This window comes from Seriola dumerili, unplaced genomic scaffold (assembly GCF_002260705.1).
Source record: "Seriola dumerili isolate Sdu_G_001 unplaced genomic scaffold, Sdu_1.0 BDQW01000138.1, whole genome shotgun sequence".
Lineage (NCBI taxonomy): Eukaryota > Metazoa > Chordata > Actinopteri > Carangiformes > Carangidae > Seriola > Seriola dumerili.
The window spans coordinates 7,340,345-7,350,895 of NW_019174393.1; the positions used below are offsets into that span (position 1 = coordinate 7,340,345).

General features: G+C 39.9%; 1 long non-coding RNA gene across 1 annotated transcript; it reads left to right on the top strand.

Annotated features, from left to right (window-relative positions):
- Positions 1 to 7,493: 7,493 nt before the first annotated feature.
- Positions 7,494 to 9,254, top strand: LOC111224862. The gene is made up of 2 exons (XR_002665245.1): positions 7,494 to 8,350; positions 8,492 to 9,254. It is a non-coding gene; the product is annotated as an uncharacterized LOC111224862 (long non-coding RNA).
- Positions 9,255 to 10,551: the final 1,297 nt, after the last annotated feature.

The following is a 10,551-nucleotide window of genomic DNA, read 5'->3' on the forward strand; positions in this document are numbered from 1 at the left end:
GGCTATCCTGCTGCTTGTTTGTAACCACAGAGCTCAACAACCACCAGCAGAGAGCAAAGACCCTTAATTACAATTAGAGAGACCCTCTGCACAGTATGCCTGTGTGTTTGTAGATGTGGGACCATATGAACAGCCTATGTGCAGTTTGCATTAACTGCTTAATCCTTCACCACCATCATTTTTTCTTCCTTGCTCATCTCCGCTTTTTCCCAGCTGTTAAATTACTTTTGTTGATAATTCAATCACAGGAACCTGCTGTGACTCATGATGTTGGTGCTAGAAGGAAGGCATGTAGGAAGAGTTTGGAGAATAATGGCAAGTGGGTGGAAAGACGAGTAGGTGGGAGAGAGCAGGCAGGGGGTTTGCATCTGACTGTGCTGTAGAGCTTTGTTCATAATTTATTTGTTTCTTCCACACACACACACCCTCCACCCCCCCATCTCTTTCTCGTCGGCCTCTGTGGGAGGAGCGCTGGGAATGAGTGCATGCGCTCCTGTGCGTGTATGTGTGTGTGTGTGTGTGTGTGTGTGCAGAGGTTGTGGTCTTGTGAGCCCCAGCCAGGTCTGTTTCAGGATATTTATAGCTCTCATTAGACACATCCCGCTAGAGCCAGGGTCACAGCACAGTGAGGTGAACACTAAGAGACTCACTTGTCTCACACTAGCAAAACACTAAGACTGCAGTACACTACCTGATTTGAGTTTGTACCCGCTGCAAGCATGGGAACAGAATGTACAATAGGACACTGTTAGCATCAACCTCATACCAGAAATCTTACCAGAATTGCTATCCTCAGAATCAGAAGCTTCCCCCTAAACCATATTTTAAGCCGGTTTTTGCATGTCAGCAGATGCACACATAAATGCACTGTCTGAGCTGATCATCTGTTCAATCTGTCTGTGTGATATATCCCAGTATTCATTTGGTGCAGCAGGTGGCCAGTGGGCGTAGCGACACACACACATGCACACACACATACACACGCCTACACGCCTACACAAGAGGTGGTGGAGTAAATCCTCTGTGAAAATGACACAAAGGGCATTGATGATGCCCCTCTGCTTCAAGACTGAAGGATGGAGATATTTTCCTGTTTCTTATCATTCCGTTGTCATGGCAACAAGTACCAAACCCTGGAGAACAGGTCTTTTTCCTCGGATATGTGTTATTTCTGGCACAATAAACAAAACAAAAATCAAAACTGTACCAAGAAAATCTCAAAAAACAGAAGCGAAGAGATTAACAGGACAATTACTTTCTCTCTTAATCAAGCATTTTGTCTTTAAAATGTCAGGAAATTTTGAAAAATGTCCTTTACAATTTTCTAAAACCTAAGATGAGGTCTTCATATTGCTTGTTTTTTCCAAACAACAGTGCATAAGACAAAAAAAAGCTGCAAATCCTCACAAGTGAGAAGTAGTGCTTGTAAAATAATTAAACAATTAAAAGATTATCAAAATAATTGTCAGTTATTCATCTATTGATTCATTAATCAATTACTGTAATTGACTAATTGTTTCTGAGAGAAGAGAGGGGAATTTAAAAATACCTTTACTAATCATCAAGAAATGCGGAAAAAACATGTATGATCGTTTATTTAATTATTCCAGAAAGTAAAAAAAAAACATGAAAACATGCGCATACTTTCATTCATACTCAGTGAAGAAGAGATGATCCTGAAAAGGGGGGGGGGGGGGCTGGCAGGGTTAGGCGGGATAGATGCCTACTCTGTTATGTTTCACATCATGCTTCTGATACCAGAACGCTGGCATGAAATCACACACGTGGCCAGCATGAGGCCAGCTTTGTTTGGTTCAGTGTAAACAAGCAAAAGCAGCACAACGAGTCAGGTCTTGTCAGGTGCAATATGGCAGCATCTCTTTTTAAAAGGGGGCTACAAAATACAGCTTCCTTCCAATCTTGACCTGATGATAGCACTAGATGAAAAGTTAAAGGATCACTGAAGGAAGGAGGATTCGTCATCAGGGAGACGTGCATTTCTGTACAAAATTTTGTGCCAGTCCATCAGGTAGATGTTGAGATATTTCAGTCTGGACCAAAAACCATCAGACCAACACTGCTATCCATACAGCCATAGCTTAAACAAACAAACAAGATGCAGAAGCTGAAGAGTATAATGACATATAATGCTGAATAAGCCATTGCTACACAGCTTCAGGTGACTCTGTGTTATGTTGCCACCCCCTTCCTCCCTTTCTCCCTCCCTCATCTGACCTTTTATCACAGTCATCTCATTGATTTGTCAGTTTATGTCTCATGTTGATAAAGGTTGTTTTAATTCTTCCTCTGCCTAATGCACAAACACACACATACACACTGACTGACAAATGCTGGTCCAGACTTCCAGGCTAGCATATCTGATAGATTATTAATTGTCATATTAAAATGACTTTGACCTCTATCTGTAGATAAACAGGCTGTTGGCTATCTGCAAATAGTGAGGGAGGATAGATCCTCCAGAGGAGAAAGTGAGATTTGTGTGAACATGATGGAGGCTTACGGGCAGGCTGAAAAAAAAAGAGTCAAAATGAAGTTGCCTTTAAATGAGAAAGTGAGAGATCAAATTTATTTGTGGCATTTGTATTGTTTGCGACTTGGTTGTTCAAGGTCATAGAGCATCTACATCAAGCAATTTGAAAAATGTCCAGCTGAATTTAGGCCGTCAACAATGAACGGGCACACACACGCAAAGTCACATCAAATCATACAAATGTACACTTGATAAAGCTGCTGGTGGTATGTGTGTGTGTGTGTGTGTGTGTGTGTGTGTGTGTGTGTGTGTGTGTGTGTGTGTGTGTGTGTGTGTGTGTGTGTGCAGTGAGTGATTTGTTTTAAGGGGTCAGGCTATTCAGCAACATCTCTCTCTCTCTCTCTCTCTCTCTCTCTCTCTCTCTCTCTGTTTGTCTCTGTCTCTGCCTCTCTCTCTCCATAGAGCCACTGCACTGCGGAGGAAACTTGAACTGTGCCCAGCTCCCGTGAATATCACTCACACATAACTCTCTCCTTGCCCTACACACAAACCAACCCACACAAACACACACGCTCAGACCTACAGGACAGTATTATTTATTAGCCCACAAACAATGTCCCAAAAAAAAGAAAAAAAGCCCCATGATCATGTTCAGTTTCTGTATAAAATTGTAGAGAAACTGACACACTAGAGATGCTTTGATATCTCTAATTTAAAAGAAACAGGAGTAGTATATGCAATACATGTAATATGTCAGACATGATCTTGTTGGAAGGATTTTTAAATTCCCATATGCCTCTGGCTTATTTCTGTAGCTTTCTGTCAAAGTTTGTGTTAATATGTGCGTCTGTGAAAAAAAAAATCTTGGTAAATGGAAAGGATTATTTTTGCTTCCTTCCACTAATGTATACTTAAGACACAGCTGTGGCATTTCCTAATCTGTCTAGTTTATTTCCCCACAGATAAAAAAAATGATGTTATTTTTCTCCAGAGTTCTATTGCTATTGAGTTCTATTGCTTCAATTCCAGTAATGAACACAATAAAAAAGCTTTACCTCTGCTTATTGGATAGGCAATTTGGGTACTACATTTTGCTGAGCCAATCCTAATGAACTATCATCTGACTGGCAGACAAAACAACCTCAACACTTCATGGCACAACTCTCAAATCAGCATTGGTTGATATTTATATTAAAGCTGGATGGATGAAATGACTATGGGTAATGTGAAAGGTGAGAAATGTCATGCAACTCTGAGTTTCTGTCAGCTCCACAGAGTACTTTAGTGTCTTTCAGCTCATTGTTTTGGTTTTATGACCTACACCTTTACTGTTTTGGTTGACTCTTATGACACTCAATGTAAATTAATGCTAATGTTGTACCCCATCTGTAAGTCAACCATCTGTTTTCTTACAAGTTCACTATATCAACCAGAAAGAAGGATTATATGTTTGTGTTGTGTTGACAGCTTGTTTTCCACAGTGGCCAACAGGATTGTCATTGTAAAATGAGTCAGGTAGAGCTTTCTCCTGTGCTGCGCCTGTCCAAGTATGTTTTTTTTCTGTTTATAATACCGTCCTGTAACACTAGGGTTAACTAGCCTTACCCTGCTATACAAGTTGTTTTTTGTTTTGCATGTATCATCACCAGCTGGTGAGGATGCTAACTTTTTCCTGGAGCACATAGCTTTAAGCTTTTCAACCAACTAACTGAACATTAGCGTTAGCTTACACTAGTTAGCTGCAGCTAATAAAAAACTATATTTCTGTGTTATGTTGTTTCCACTGTTTCCAAGTGGCCGTATAATAGCTCTCATTCTCTGTAATGCAGTTTTAAGTTTATATATTGCTGACATGATACATATTCCTACAGTTGTATTTAATCAAAGTAGAAGGGGTACAGTGGAGGCACAAAAGCAAATTTCTGCCCCGGGGCCCCCATAACATTTTCTCACATTGCATTGAAGATTATTCATATTAACACTGAATCAATATACTCCTTGTAATGTGAGAGGGCTACTTATGAAGCCACTGACAAATAAGACCAACTCTCCAGCTGTATGTAGCTTTTAGCTTTTAGCTTTCATCCCCACCCAACTCTTAAATGAGCTCAGAGAAGTCAGATGTACTTTAACTATCCAGCACAAAATAGTAATAAAAAAAAGTAAATCAGTGGCTGAAAACTTATTAGGCTGGATGCTAATTAGCAGCGTTTATTAGTGCTAAAAGGGGACCAGCGACATGCACTTTGATATGCAAGAGTTCAAAGGAATATAAGAGAACAACCAGGGTTCAAAAGAGGCCAAATGATTTGTACCCTTGTTGCAGGTGCATCTTTCATCAATAGTATTAATAATGCAGAATTACTTAATATTTAAAGTAGAGTGGCCTAAGAAGTAATCACTTTATTTCCAAACTCAGAGAGGCAGTGATAACAATAAAACACTGAGTTTTATTTGTTCTATTTGAAATGAACTGCTTAAAACCTCTATGCAACTTCTTTGTCTCTGTGAAGTCATAGCTGTTTATGGGGGAAAGCTTGTATGCATCATTCATTGTACAGTTTGTCTAGATTGATAGATGATGTGTGCTGTGCTCTGAGCAACACCATGTGACTCAAGCCAAGAGTCAGACCAGAAATAGGAGTGAACACATAGCAGGCAGTTAGCGTTGTGTGAGGGCTGCTCAGAGAAATATACCCTGAACCTCTTTAAAACCCCACAGGAGATATTCATGTTTTGGCAGTTTGCCCTCCACTGAGAGTAGGGTCCGCTACAGGACAATGCTCACCTTGAACAGCAGATGGTTCAATCATTTCCTTGCAACCATAATCTTTGGATTTCTCCACAAGCTGAAAACACAAAGCATAAGTATGAGATGTAAATTAAATAGATTTTATCTGCTTCACTCTATATACTACCTTTTTGGATATATTTGGATTATGCTTTTCCCCGTAACAGGTTAATTCAGCCATGGCATTGAAATGTGTGATATTCTTGTTAACCCTGAATAAAAACACTCACTGTAGCCATTGACAACTCTCCAGCTGTATGTAGATTTAGTTGTTCTTTGGCCCGACCTTATAGTGGAGCCTTACAGCTTTCATCTCCACTGCAAAACAAGCTCAGAGGAGCCAGCTGTACTCCAACTATCCAACGTAAATAACAACTTGTAGTTTACAGCTAATAAAATCTGCTTGCAAGTCGTCATTTCATCTCATAAAATCCACATTCACTGGCTAGAAATGAGAAGCTGCTTTTGTTCACTTCTGTGTGAAATCCAAGACACATTGTTTCATTATTTTGAGTGGTGGCAATTATCAATTGTAAACTGTAATCTGTAACTACTTTAGAGACAGTATCCTGCCTTATTCTGCTCCTCAAATAGCTTTGCAAAGTCGTAGAATCCCGCAGTTTGAAGTGGGTACAGTAACATTAAAATCAATGCATGTATCCCATTACAGTCCATACACAGAGACACTCACACAGTATGACTGAGGACATTACTTGTTCAAAGACACACAGAGGCTTTAAGAGACCATGAGGAAAACAGACGTCCACAAGTAAGTGTCTGTACTTACAACACAATGAACAGTCTGTCATCTATGTATGCCCTCTGGTGGTATATGAAAGAATCTGCTCAGTGAGTACAAGAGATGTATCATGTTGACGTCTGCCATCCAGTGGCACACAAGCAAATAAACAAATGACAAATGATTTCCCTTGAGATTCTGTCAATTATTGAATTGTAATATTCCTGTAGGATATAGAGAATTTGTTGTTTTGTTTAGATATAGATAGATGTATAGACATATATACTTTATTTATCAGTAACAGTAATAATAACAGTTAATAATAGATAAACAATTATGATTTAATTAGTCCACTCCCTTTGGCTGAGGTGTTGTATAGCCTGATAGCAGTGGGATCATAGGATCTCCTAAACCTCTGTTCTGCAGCGCTGTGAGATGAGACGTTTGCTGCTGTAGCTGCTTCTCTGTCCTGCCAGAATTTTGTGGAGAGGATGGTTGGTGTTGTCTAAGATGGCCTTTCAACAGTCCTGAGTGAGTCCAGTCTCCTGCCAAGCACAGACCCAGCCTTTTTGACCAGCTTGTCCAGTCCTGTTATTGAATATTGTATCCTAATAGCATTATCTTACAATATAATGGTAGTATCATATTTCCACAGGATGACTGGTGCAGAGTAACTGTGAGCAATGTGTACTGTTTATGATCTGGACATATAAAAAAAACACATGCTGCCTTGAAATAACACAGACAGCTGAAATACAATTAGTTATATTCCCTTCTGGGCTATATGATGAGTTCATGTTGTAATTTTGTTTTAATTATTTGACCCAAAAAACATACATGACAGCATGAAATTAGTATTGTTTGGTGTTTTTTTTTTATTAATAATTCTCTTGAAATGTATAATAAATAAATAATAATAATAATAATAATAATAATAAAATCCTGTATGTTGCAGGATTATGAGGCAAAAAATGTCCACAATCAACCAACAAATAACTAGAATTATCACCTCTATGCACATCATGTTCTGCAATTTTTTGGCTAAGAATTGGAAATGGCTACTGAAGCTAATTTGATGCTGCTGAACCTAGTTAGAGGCTGCCATTCCTGAGTGCTTTGCTAGAATATTATTATGTCAAGTTGTTAATTAATAAAAAAAGATACAACATGTCCATTTTTTTTCACAACTCCTTCTCATCACAGTGTCTGTCAATCAATCAATAAGAGAACAATAAAATATGTATCTCTGAAATGAAACTGAATGAAATAAAATGAGCTGAGATCTATTTTTTATTGAGTTTGATTTTTGGGTTATTTCAGAATATATGTATGTATGTCTCATTCCACACCAGTAGGTGGCAGCACCGTCGTGCAGCCCTATCGTCAGTTTCAGAAACCAAAGGATTATGGGTATTTTCTCTTATACAAATCAACGTGACTCTTACGTTGTAAGTTACTTTTGCTTGGAAGGAACTTCGTGAGAGACGTGTCGCTTGAGCTCCTACGATCTAGCGAATATTTTCTCATTTTTTGTAGCGTTTGAAGTTTTAAAAAAGACATTTTGTCAGAAAAGGCTATCCCTGCCAGTTTTTGAATTTTTTTTTTAGATTCAGAAAACTTGCTGTACAGAAAGAACAAACAAAAACCGTCAAGTCACTCTTCCGGAATCGACGGTTCTTTTCTCTACAGTTACTTTTTGGTTGGATATGTGTTTAGAAACAATGGATACCAGCTCGAAACACATTAAACCCAACTGTATGCTGCGTAAAACCGGGAAACCTGATTCTAAGTTAAGGTGGAGGCTTCTCCGTGTGTCTACGGATGTGGACGAGGCTCCCAGACCGTGCCACGCCACCGCTGTGAGGGCGACCATCCGAAAATACATCCACCGTGAACAGAAGCGGGCACAGCTGGTCAAAATCGCCAAAGTCCTGGGAGACATGGGCAAGAAAGAGAAAAGGGAGTCCATGTATGAGGGAAGTCCGGCTGCGGCCTGCACGAACCGTCATCCACCAGGGGCAATGGCGCCGGAAAACACCACGCAATACCTGATGAGTAATGTGTATGAAGATATGAAGACAAACGACATCCAGCCAGTTTCAGTTTCAAATGAAACATCTGCACATCTATATGGTGAATCCCTGTCGCCCAGTAGTGTGTATACTGCCTTGGACTCTGGTTACGAAAGCTGTCTTGCTTTTCAGCAGAGGGACTTTGAGGATATGTTTGGCCTCTGTTGGTAACCGGGATGAACTGGTCTACGTGGCCTTGTGAAACTGGTCTGGCTTCCTTTCCAGCACTGACTTTCCCCATAAGGACAAACATAAAGGTGTGAAGAGTTACGTTGTAAATACTTGACATGAGTGCTATGTTTGTATCTTATGGTATCATGTTTCTTTTGTGTTGCCCAGGTCATGTAATGTGAGTTATGTGTCGCATGATTCATGGTTGGGCTTTATTTGTCTCACAGCGGCGCACTGGACGCTACCCGCCCGGTAGGGAGCGCTCCTGAGCCTTGCGTAGCGCCCCCCAGAGGAACGAACCAAAGACATCACAGCTCTGGCCTGGCCACGGATTGTGAAATCCAGGTAAACCCGGGCAGGTATTATGTTGCACTACATTGTCAATGTAGGCAATAGTAGTAAATTGTGATGCGATACAGGAAAGTGCTTTCCACAGTCACTGTTGTCTGAGCGTTTTCTAGGTCACTCCTGCCAGGACATGTGGCTCGGCTGTGGGGGAGCAGGAGACCAAGGAGGTCGGTCATCACGTGACTGACATAAGGTGACATTCAATAGTTATCTCGACTGTTTCCAAGAAGATCAAAGTCCAAATAAGTGATAATCCTGTTTCGAAATGTTTATCACTTTAATGTTAAAATGAGTGTGTGAATTTGCATTTATTCTGTAAGATTACAAAGTGATTGAGTATGATGATTAAATGACTGTTCAGTAAATGAGCATTGTAACATGTAAAATTGACACTTTTGTGTGATTCGCTTTATTTCAGATTAGCTTTTCCCAGCTAGCCTAGATTGTTGACATTTATATTTAGATATATATATATGTTTAAAATTCAATAATTGAAAGAGTAACAATCCCAAGGTAAATTCAAAAAAAATTATGAATTGTAAGCATAAACCTGCACGTATGACCACAATTATAGTGTACTGTTTCATCAGTTCAATATCTGTCACTGTTCCTCCAATAAAGGAATTTATCATAAGCCATACAGCAATAGTTTTGTCTTTTAATGCTAGCCTCTTAATGCCTCATAACTCGTCTTCCTGATTAATACCATCTTACACTGAAAAGTTAGTCCAAGATATTTTGTGTTCACATTTCAGAGTGAGATTCATTATATTCCCTCTGCCCACAAAGTTGTTAAAGGGCTTTATAGTAAACATGACATTTGGCTCAAATCCTTAGAACGTTCATAAATTTGACTCCTAAAGTTGTATCATTAAATGTACATGTGTTAAGGATCTGCACATAGAGGTCAGTTCAACTAGAGTAAGCGGATGTCTGTCAGGGCCTTCTGAAGGACATTTCATGTAGAAGAATGTAAATTACTGAGAATAACCTAGTTTACAGAATAAGTGGGTATCTACTGTTGAAAAGATTAAATTGACCATTTAAGTGTCATCAGTAGCACTGCAACAGGCCAATTACTGATGCAATTTAAAGTAAGTTGCAATAAGAGTGCACTCTGGGGATTTCTCATTTGAAGGGGAAAAAAATGGTGTTGGCATTCATCCATATTAAAACTAATATTTAAAGTTACCACATGATGGCAGTAGTGTCCAGCAAATGTGAGGTGCTGAGAGGGTGAACTCCTCCAGGTCACTTGAGTCGATGCCAAAGGGAGAGGTGTTTATTGGTGGTCCACTTTTAGATCATGTCGCTTGACATTTCTCGGTCAGGGGCATACTGGCACTTTCCTATATGAAGTCTTATGGCTGCAGGGAGGAATTACTGATGTTTTTTGTAAAGTAACTGAATGACTGAAAACATTCCACACCTGAAAGACAATCACTGTTTAAGTTGTGATTTACTTTATGACGCTAACTTAATCTACATCTGATATGGGATATTAAAACTATAGCGGCTCCTTTTGGGGTTCTTAAAGCAGCACAGTAATAGTTCTGTCTTTTTAAGGGAGAAAACTCAGCTGGGAAAGAGCTGCAGTGCAGTTATCTTGATTCTCTTTCAATCTCTGCCTGTCTGATTCAGAAGCAGATAGCTCTGAGAAATGACCACAGTTGTTGCTGTAGAGTGACGCATTGGCTTCACCCTCTCTTATTGCTGCAGGACCCAGGGCCACTGTTTGCCTGTCCGGGTTCAGTACCTGTTAATCTAAAAGAAGCTCTCCCTGTGGTCCAACTGCCAAGTATGATGGTCAGCAATTACACCTGAAGGTGCACTGTGGGTGTGGGTGGGAGATTGGAGAGACTTGGACAGGACTGCTGTTGGCTGATTAATAGATACTCCTGTGGGCGGCCACAGCATCGATCCACATGTGATTGGTGCA